Source organism: Cyprinodon variegatus, unplaced genomic scaffold, assembly GCF_000732505.1.
Source record: "Cyprinodon variegatus isolate N-32 unplaced genomic scaffold, C_variegatus-1.0 Scaffold103, whole genome shotgun sequence".
NCBI lineage: Eukaryota > Metazoa > Chordata > Actinopteri > Cyprinodontiformes > Cyprinodontidae > Cyprinodon > Cyprinodon variegatus.
In genome coordinates this window covers 1121422-1132324 of record NW_015150556.1, presented here as the reverse complement: position 1 = coordinate 1132324, position 10903 = coordinate 1121422, and the positions used below count along the sequence as shown (strand labels likewise).

The 10903-nt window shown below is 39.9% G+C and overlaps 1 long non-coding RNA gene across 1 annotated transcript in view; it reads left to right on the top strand.

The window, feature by feature from the left end:
• Window positions 1-3301: 3301 nt before the first annotated feature.
• Window positions 3302-10903, top strand: part of LOC107084543 — a 41075-nt gene continuing 33473 nt past the window's right edge. Inside the window, exon 1 of the long non-coding RNA XR_001481231.1 lies at window positions 3302-3800. This is a non-coding gene — a long non-coding RNA (uncharacterized LOC107084543). The remainder of the gene's footprint in view (window positions 3801-10903) is intronic.

The window sequence follows — 10903 nt, the reverse complement described above, 5'->3', positions numbered from 1 at the left end:
AATCCACAATCCGGATTTTATTTTTAAGCTCTAAATGTCTTGGAAACTGGTGACCTCTATTTCTCCCCGCTGTGTGCATTCTCCAAATTGACCACTAGATGTCATCATTTAACCACGTTGTTGACATCCGAGCGATCTGCCGTCATCCTCATCCTCTGCAGCCGCAGCGTTTTCACAAAACCTCTTAAAGATTTTTTTTTCTTTTCTTTTTTTATGCATCTTCAAATATAAAAGCAAGACATGCGTCTTAGAGGCGAACCTCTGAGCAAAATATAGGCAGGGATTAAGAAGAGACAACTGAAGAAGTGTTAAAAACCTAAACTCCATTCTGCTCTGAATAATAATAATAATAATAATAATAATAATAATAATAATAATAATAATAATAATAATAATAATAATAATAATAATAATAATAATAATCTTATATTCTGGGCTGTTATCCTAAAGTTGTCTGTATATGTGTGGCAGGGTCTGCAAGTGCGTCTAAATGCGCCGCAACACAAGCTTAGATATTCTATTAAATTAGAGGTTGCTGCCTAAGACTGTTTGACTAGACAGTTTTAACAAAATACAAATTTTTGAGCCACAAACTCTTCTTGGTTACATACAGCCCTAACGGCTAATGAATTGTTAAAAGAAATAAAACATGTAAAATATCCGCACGAACTGTTGTTTTAAGGGACTCTAGACGTTCTCAACGCATCTGTTTATTTTTATTAATTGGAAAAAAGTGTCTATCCGTCCAAGGAGTGCATTGTTTTTTCTTTATGCAATGAAACCCCCTTATGTTTTCAGAAACTGTTAATCTTGGTTGGAGCAATAGGTTGTGTAACTCCTTTATGTTGGAGTGACAGCTCCCACTGCAGAGTTTGGAGGTACAAGACAATAAGGAAAAGAAACGTGTTTGTTTATTTTTAACCATAATTTGGTTGCTTTTGTTTAATGAAGCTTGGTAATGACGACTTACTGTATAAGACGTAAAAAAAAAAAAAAAGAAAGAAAAAAAAAAGAAAAGAAAAAAAGTTTGAGCATTATTTGACATTTGACATTTTTTTTAATCTTTCAAATGCAGGATATATGATTTACTTAAATGTGGCTTTTGAGTCACCTGCTCCCATCATTTTCAACTACAAGAAACAAACGTCTTTTTTTTCCACGCACAGGTGGAGTTAGACATCCCAGTGGCTCTGATTGTGTTTACGTGAGCCAGTCTGTCTGGCCACTGCCAGCAGTTGGAGAACAAGGTTCAGTGACGAAGGGGAGTAGCCTATAGGACACTGCATCTGCTTTTGGCTACAGGAGGGAAAGTTTTCACTCCATCAAGCAAAAAGCGGCCTATATATCAAGTTGATCTATGGTGCAGAGCTGTAGGAGCATCGGATGTGTGTTAACTGGAGGTAAGACGCAGCATTTGTAAATCTGGATCATTTTGGAAAACTGCAGAATTGGACAAAGTTTGGATAGAGAACCAAAAATAAATCATTAGCGAGATAGAGCAAAAAGAAAAGTAGGCTATGGAAAAAAAGTTACATTAAACGTTATATTGCTCACACATTTCCTATTTTAGATATTTTCCCACAATACTGTACCAGGCTTGCACTTGCGCGCTCTCCCTTGCATCCTTGCGCGCGTGCATGTGCAACGCTTAGAGTCGAAGCAATTGGATCGTAAATGTCAACGCTGCGTCACTGGTGTTTTTTTTTTTTTTTTTTTTAAGTCCGACCACGAGACTTTGTAGGTTATTAGTTTTTCACAGAGTGTGATGTTTTCCGCGTTTGTCTGAAAAAAAAGAAGCGCAGTCCTATTGTTTATGCAGCCACCAGGGAGCTCTTTGTTCATGCATGCTGGATATGGATCGCCAATTTCAACTGAGACGCTTTTAAATTGGTGGACCACACACCAGCAATTTTACCATATTTACAAAGATAACTCAAATTAATCAAATAAAATTAAGTGCAATTACGATATGTAATACGGAATAGCCCAATTCATGCAAAATAGGTTCGTAATATGTATGCTATGCAAATCTAAGCACTGAATATGCATCAATATGAAAAACAATACGCACACCAGAGCCAACGGCGTCCAGGAATTTTTAAAGAATAGTCGCATTACGCATGGGCGTTTTTTTCCACGCAGCAGCAGCAGCTCTCCTGGTCTCCTAGTTCCACTTCTTCTCTTCTTTTAATGCCTTCTCCTTTCCGTCCCGTTTGCTGTATATGGTTTCTTGTTGGAACAAAAGAAATGCAACGATCACTCTTTCAAAATCGGCAATCATCACAAAACACACACACTGTAGTGGGTGTGCAAATTATCCTCCGACTGCAGCCAGGCTAGACTAGCTATGTGGTAAGGAGGGGGATTTGCATATTTTGATGGGCTAATTGCCTTGATGTATTTAAATATGGCTGCACGCAGCTGATATGTTCGTCTACGTCACCGAACGTGCCCCCGCTGTTTAACTAAAACGTGAATCCGGGCGGCGGACGTTAATAGATACGCCTGCAATTAGGCCAAAAAAGAGAGGGAGGAGGAAAAATTAGAGTGTATTTGTTTTTGGTTCGGCTATACCACCACTACTATTACTATATTCAATATTATTATTGTTGTTGTTATAATTTAAACGACTATTTTCTAAGATAAAAATATGCAAAAAAAAAAGCTATACATATTTGTGTGTTAAAGCCTAAAGTTTTTGGTAAGTATATAGTGCAACTGAAAAGTTTAAAAAGGAAATCAAGGAGGGGGGTAAACTATTTTACTTTACACTTCTTAAATGAAAACTGCCTCTAAAATGTCTAGTTTTTCTAAAGCTGTGGGTCTGTGTGTGGGTGCGTGTCCGATTTCAGGGCTCTCTGGTCATGCTCATTTTAAATGCACTTGCTTTACTGTGACTATTGGCTCTGTTAAGTCAAGGTGTGTCTTTCACGGTTCTTTCGCTCTTTTTTTCTAGTTTTGACTTTAGTCACAGACTTAGTTTTTGGAGAATTGCACGTTGCAAAATGACGGCCCTCATCAGTTTGACAGCAAAACCCCGCAGTAAATGCGCTCCCTTTATCAAACCTTGTGCGCCCGCAGCAAATTACAACTCCAACTGCGCGGCTCACTTCGTAACCTGGTCGGGAGGTGGTGTAGGTGGGGTTGGGTGGGGGTGGTGGGGGACGGACAATGCTTCCTCAGTTCCTACGTGCAACAAAAGAACCGAGGGAACTTGTTTTTGGTTTCAGAGCACGTCCTCTGCTCACACAGAAGGATGGACTTTACACCCACCCCTCCGCCTCATCATCACCTTCATCATCATCGCCACTACCCCCCCTCGCCCCCCGAATCCCCATCATCAACATGAAAAAAAAAAGAAGAAAAAAAACTTGCACACTCTATGAGAGCTCATCTGTGTATGCACTTTTCTGTTTGCTGCTTTATGGGAAAGTTGTGTCTCTCTCTCTTTTTCTCTCTCCTCTTTTTTTTTCTCCCTGCCCATCTTTGCGTCTAACATGTGCCTTGGATGTGCTCATGCTTTTGGCACAGAACGGCCGCAGCGCGCCGCCTTATGCGGGTGAATGGCAGTAGCAGTTTTTTAAAGTCTTACCCCCTTAAACGATCAACAAACCCGACATCCTATCCACCAACCCAGCAAATTATACGTCTGGGATTTTGAGTGCCCCCCACCTTTCCCTCCGCAAGAGGGACATTTACCTTTATACCATACGATTCACATGGACATCTCTGTTCCTCTGCTTCTGGCACCTTGGACACTTTCTGCTGCCCTCGCAGTCATCTGGTTGGACGGTGAGGAAGTAAGTGCAACTTTTAGTGGCTAGTTCGGAGCGATGTGCGGTGCGCAAAAAGTTAAAACGCACAATATTAATGCAAAAGTGGATCATATTGTTTTTCTTGTTGTTATTTTATTGGGACCTATAGCAGGAAAGTAATTCGGGAGTATAGAATGTGTTGACCAATGTTTTCTTCATAGTTCGGAAATAGCACATTAGACTAGGAAGAGTCTATGAATCCAACCATGTTTATTACAACGGGATATAACTGTCGCACGAGACTTCAGTGCGTTTAGTGCGTAATAAAGTTTGGATAACGCCTATCGTGTAGAACTACATTAAACTGAGATATTTGTATTTATTTTTTCTCGCAACAGTTAGATAACATTGTCATTTTACATAAAAGATGCACCGTTAAGAATGCATATTAGGAGAAATCTGAACAATAAGTTCATACACTGAAACTGAGGAGCGATATAGATGCAGAAGGGGAGCGATTTCGCACTTAACTTCTATTTCTATTTTTAATGAAACGCGCTCCATTGCCGCGCTGAAACAATAAAAGCCACGCACCACACAGCATGAATGTAACGTCACCAAAACTGTCATGCGGTCTCTTTTAAACAACGCCCTCTCACACTATCACTGCATTTTGTTATTAAACTCTATTCAAAACTATTTGAATCTGAACAATTCAAAAGATGTGCTATATTTCTTATTGGGGTCTTTCTATGTCAATCTTAGACGGATAGGGGTTTATAGGAATCAGCAGCTTGTGCGTAAAATCGACCGTGCTCTAATTAAATCACGGCCTGTGAGTTCGGAGGCCCGACCTAAAGCCTCCTGCATCCTAATCAGGTGATCATAGTGAAGTTAGTCAGGTTTATTCAAAACTGGCTTACACACCTTGCCATTCATCAGGGGGTTCAGATTGTTTGTGCTGGGTATGAAGCAGAAAGAAACAAGGAGATCAGGAAAGCAAATCATTGGTTACGCGTTTTTATTTGATGGGAAATGTTGATTTAAGCAGTTTTTTTTTTATTTTATCACAGTTAAAGTATTGGGAAAAGGTCGATGCAACTTTTTTGGCTGGAAAGGTGCGCAAAGCAATCAGATAAAAACACCAAGGCAGGATATATTAGAATAAAAACTTGAGGGGGAGGTTCAATAAATCGGAACTTTATATTGTGTACATCCAGGTAAAGACGCACTGATTCAATCAATGGTACTTTTTTTTATCTTTCTGGCGCGTAACATGGTGAGGTTTTTTCTTTTTTATGCTGTTCCTTTTTTTTTTTTTTTTTTTTTTTTTTTTTTTTTTTTTTTTTTTTTTTTGGGGGGGGGGGGGTCATTTCAACGTCCTAACAGAATCAGAAGTTGTATACCAGCCTGCACCTTATAGGGGTAATGTCCACAACCATGCTCTTCCTGTGCATGATCCATCTCGCTTCCCGCTACATTGAAGGTTAACTTACTTACAAAGATCTTCCATTTCAGCTTTCAACTACTTACATTTTCTCCGAGGAAAAGTGAGGGGGGCTTACTGTCCGAGGGGAAGGGTGGTAGTGACCGGGAGGGGGGGGTAGGGGGGCTTCATTCTGTGCGAGGCGAGCTAGAATACATATATGGTCTATCTACCTTCTTCATCGGATGCAACGATCGTAAAAAAAAAAGACGCTCTAAAGGATTTTCGACGCACAAATCGACCAAGTGAGAGCGATGTAACTCCGACAGTCGCATCTCATGTGAGCAGCATTAAGCAGACGGAGATCGTGCTACTGAGGATGTTTAACCTGCACTGTGCTGAGGAGGCGCTCCGCGATGCTTCGACGCTGATTTATTTCGAGGTTCATCCTTTTTTTTCTGCTATCATCTTCTTCTGCATCCCGATCTGTTCATTATATATATATAAAAAAACAAAAACATGCTTTTTCCTTTGCTATCCGTTTTTTTTTTTTTTAAAGCCCTGTGAGTGTGAGAGAGAATGAGCGGCAGCGCTGCTCGCTGCACGCGCGGCGATCTGCTTAAATGGATGAGGAGATCACGCATCTGGAAAAAAAAAAGGAGGGCGGATTTGCGAATTTGTTCGTGACATCACCGCAATTCCGCTTCCCCGGTCCGAAAGGCCTTTGACCTCATCCGGGTTGGTCCATATTTTGGCAACCCCTTTACCCCCCGATTTCTTTAAGTAGAGGGGATTTTGCCCCCACTAATCCAACGCACACCACTTTCTTCCGATCCAGCCTTCAGAATGGACCCTCATTGCAAGTTTTCGCTCCCTAAACACGCTGGATCCGAGCGGATAACTTCTCACTCTTTGGCCGAAGAAAGAACCAAGCATAATCTCGCCATCCGAAACATTTTGGCGTCCTCGTTCCCTGCTGCCTGCTTATTGCGCTTTCCTCTGGAAACGCTGGATTTTTCTTCTCCGCTCAGCCTCACAGGATCGTCTGTTGCTGCTGCCACAACGACTTAATAGAGCCAAAAGAGCCTTTGTGGGATTGAGGCAATTTGCATTGCAAATTAAGGCCCCGTTTGCAAGGATGACTGCACCTTAGCGCCGATTTCCAAGGCCTTCTTCAAGCCGGTAATACTGGTTAATGTCAAGTGAAAATGACGTTAACATTGGGGATATATAATGCTCTTATTCTTGAAGAACTGTCACCTTTACCTCTGAGTGTTTAACAGTTCTGGTTGCCCCATCTGCTGTCACAGAACAAGGGAATATAAGAGATACAATATGACTGTATTTTTGGCCAAGAATATGAAAGTTCTAAGAATTGAAAACTTTGGAGCCCAGGAGGTGAAACATGGATTTTGGATTACAGTAGAAGACAGTGGGGTCGGTTGTTATCTTTGGTTATCTAGCTGTATGAGTGTTCTGCTCGTCATAAAGCTAGATAACCGAAAGTAAAAACTACTTCCAGACTCGTCAAGGACTCTTTGGATGGACACACACACTGTGATTTCCATATGGATCAAAGACTGCAAATTCCTCTTATGTAAACAGGATCCGACTGTATTTGTTTCTGTTCTGTTATTTATCCTGTATTTTCTTCCAGTGTGTGAATATCTTTGCATTTTGCCTGATTGTGCCACGAACATTCAGTTTTGATTTAAAATGCTCATACAAACACACCACGACACACACATCACCACTCACTCACAGACACAGGTTCCTCTCAGGTCACATATTGGATGTTAATATTTATGGTCCTCTTGATTTTTATAATATTGCATGATTTATGTTATTCAATATGCATGAGGTTTCTGCACAGGCCCACTGGGTGAATGGAAGAGTCACATTCTGGGGGATATTGTAGAAATCCATGCACGCCCTAATTTTAGCATGCTGGGGTCCAGCCTGAGAACATCACCAGGATTCCAAACAGAAGTGATGATTAGGATGTATACTAAGCTGACAAAAAAATGGAGAGAAAGAGAGAAGGAGGTAGGGACAGGGTTAGGGGAAGGAGGGAGGTGGGAAAGGAGGGGTGTGTGAGGGGGGATTGAGAAGGGGCTGATGTGTGTGTGCGTTTGGGTGGGTTGTGGAGGGGCGGGTGTTGGGTCGGGTCTGCTTAATTGATTCCGTTAACTGCAGTGCAGGAGATGTGAACGACTGGACGATCCCATTCCCACGCTCGGTGGGGCAAGTGGCAATGCAGTGCCCGGGCCCACTATGACAGACAGCGCCGTGAGGGCCTAGAGCGGCTTGGTGTGTGGAGTATGGGTGGGGGGTGGTATGGTGGATGTGGATAGAAGAGGGGGAGCGACAGGGGTCATGAAAAGACGTCAAGTGCACCAGACTCATCTGCATCCCCAAAGAAAGGGGCGAGGTTTCCCAGCCCCAAGCCGACGCGGCGCTCCCAAACTTGAGAGCTGTAACGGTCTTGTTCACGTTCCCGTTTTGCCAGTTGGGCTGATAATGAGGATTCTGGGTCATTAGATTACAAAAACTATGCAGGTTTATGAATGGGAAAGAGACATGGCGCAACGTTTTAATCCAGCCAGGGCCCCACTTTATAATCAAAGCAGAGCTTGATGTATGCATGAAATTTGAACAAACACCATCTTACATCACTTTTCCTATGTGGAATTCAGCATAAACTGGGTCGTTATTAATGATAAAGCTAATAAGAGCCTTAATAGCATTAGATGTCAAAGATAAAGCAGGGGTGGGATGTGCCTAAAATGGGCTACATATTTGGTCATGGGTTTCTTAAACTGCTTTAGCCTTATTGATCAAAGGGAGCATAGCTTATGCTACAAATAAAGTGTCTGATAGGAGTTTTAGATTGGGGATTTTCCAAAAGGATGCTATGTGGGAAGTTTATACTATAGGTTACATATACATAGTTTAATTTCCCATTAAACCCTGAAAGGGTGAGGTAATAGTATCAAGGTGTTTAAAAATGTGTTGTTTTTTTAGGATGAATGTGCTAAGATTTTGTCACATGGCAGTAGTAGAAATTTAAAATGTGTGATGTGATGTCAGAGAATGTATCGAAACAGTAAAACTTTAGCTTTTTTGGAGTTAAGACAGGGCCGAACATTAACAAGAGCTTACCAGAGGGCAATTTTTGGGGTCCCCAATAAAAATTATATATTTATTTATTTATTTATTTTTTTTTTGTTTTAAGATTTTTATGTCGTTAATAAACAATTTCAATAGAACAATATCATATTACCTCTAACCTAACCCTCCACCCTAAACATAGTAGCCTTTATTCCGGACCTCCTTTGCTTTTTTGAGTAGCTGTCATTCCATAGATGACTGTCTAGCCTAAAAACATTAGAATTAATCCTTACAAAATTTACCTAAGAAAAATGCAAGTAGCTATGAGCAGAAGATAACACAGTGTGCCCCTCCCCGATTAGTGCTGGTTAATCAGATACTACTACTGTGAAATATATCTAAACAGACTTTTTATTTATTTATGTAATTAATATTTATGCTATTTTAGGAACTATATGATTTTTTTCTCTCTTTGAAATAAAATAAATTAGATAATGCTCCATTTAATTAAATTTATTTATACATATAGCATCTATTCACATACAAATGTATGTCATCTCAAAACGGTTTACAGAGATATTTCAACCGGATCATACGGTCAAATTGAATAGAAGTTTTCTATCTAAGGAAAACCAGCTGATTGCATAGACTCATTGAGTTGAAAGCAATTCCTCACAGTAAGCATGCTTGTTGCGACAGTGGAGAGGAAAATTCCCTTTAAACAGGAAGAAACCTCCAGCAGAACCAGGCTCAGTGTGAGGCCATCTGTGAGGCCGACTGGGGTTGTTGCATATTTCTCTTTTAAATGTTTGTAGTAAACCATATTGAGCTTCACAAAAATTCTCATGATGTAAAAAAATATATATATATATGCACCAACTCAGACCACATGCTTCCCTTTTAACTAAAAAAGTATTATAGGTTGTTTATCTGAGATAATTTTTTGTGATTTTTTCAATGATTTTTCTTTGTTTTTGAAATGAAAAGCTTTAAATGGCAAGAGAAGGATGTCAACATATCAGCAGCTACTTTCTCAACAAAGTAGCTACTGTGCACTAGTTAAGCAGAGTGGCCGAATTCATTTCTTCCTTTGCTGAAGTAAAAAAAAAAAAAAAAAAATGGAGACTTTCTCACCCAAGCAGACAAAACTGGTGTCTGTTGTTCTGAACCATGTCAAAGCGGGCATACAACACTGGGTCGTTTGCCAGAAAGAAATCTGAGAGCACGATATAGGCCAAGCTGCAGTGAGTGAAACAAGCCTTATTGTCCTTGTTTAAGTCAATTGAAGTTGGGTTTTTTTTCTTTATGAAAGAGGAGACTGTTTTTAGGCTGTTAAAGGAAGCACAGTAAATGTCAGCGGAGAAGGGGGGTCCGTAGTATGTAACCCTGCTTCCATGTAGCTATTATTTTGAAAAATCTCAACAAAAACTCATGCATGTGTGGTTCAGAGTACAAACATTATTTCCGTTTTGAACCTGAGTTAAACCATGCTGTGTTTATGATTAGCTTTTGTTCATTCTAGTAGATAAGTTGTGCTTACTCAAACAGAGGAATACCTTAGATCTCTGGCAGCCTAGACAGCCTGTAGGAAGTGCATCCAGAGGCAGAAGCCTAGAGGTCCCAATTTTATAAAGGCCTATTAATATAAATCTTTTAGAAGCACATCTCCATCTAAAAAAATCTTATAATCCTTTTATTATGTGATAAGGTTCTTTATTTTGTTATATTTTTGTATGGCTATCAGGCACTGTACTATTATAAAACAGTGCTTTCAACATCCTATATCTTACCCAACCCTTAAACCCAAACATCAAGCTTAAGCACAGCTTTTTCTTTGTCTTAGATGTATTTTAGTGGTTTCATTGGAAACATGGCATCTTTTCTCTAATATTTGTTAAATGTTTTTCAGCAAAGTTTTTAGAAAACTTTAAAGAAGGACAAATTCAAAGTTAATATCAGAAATATTCTATTAATGTTTGCAATGCATGCAAACCCTAAAGCTGTCTCAAAAGAGGTCAATTAGACCTGTATTAGTAAGCAGCAAAAATTGACTCTAGCCCAACGCCTATAAACTCTTAACTCCATGATATATAAAATACAACCATGCAGGAACCTATTCACCTGCTAAGTTACACACAGTGTTTATCAATCATTTCATTCCACTTTAACTCTGGTGCAATGAGAAAAAGTACTTTCTCCAAATACCTATATACAGTGTTTGGGTGATATGTTTGATGAATTATGCTTTATTTTACGAAGTGACAAAAATGCATGTGTGTGTGAGTGTGTTTTAAGGGTTGAATAACACCCTAATTCGGTATATGTTTTTAACACACAGTGAGAGTCCTTCTCCTGCACATGTGCTCTTCTGCTGCTTGTAAAGCACCACATCATTAGCAGTGAAAAAAAACCCTCACAGCTGTGCAAGTTTGGGAAGTGGACCCAAAGTGTATATTAGGTAGATGTTTTTACAGGTCAGTCATATATATATATGCAATAATGCTTGTGTAAGGCAGATTATATGGATTTAGTTATTTGAGTGCTATTAAGTCCTTCCTTCCTTCCTTCCTTCCTTCCTTCCTTCCTTCCTTCCTTCCTTCCTTCCTTCCTT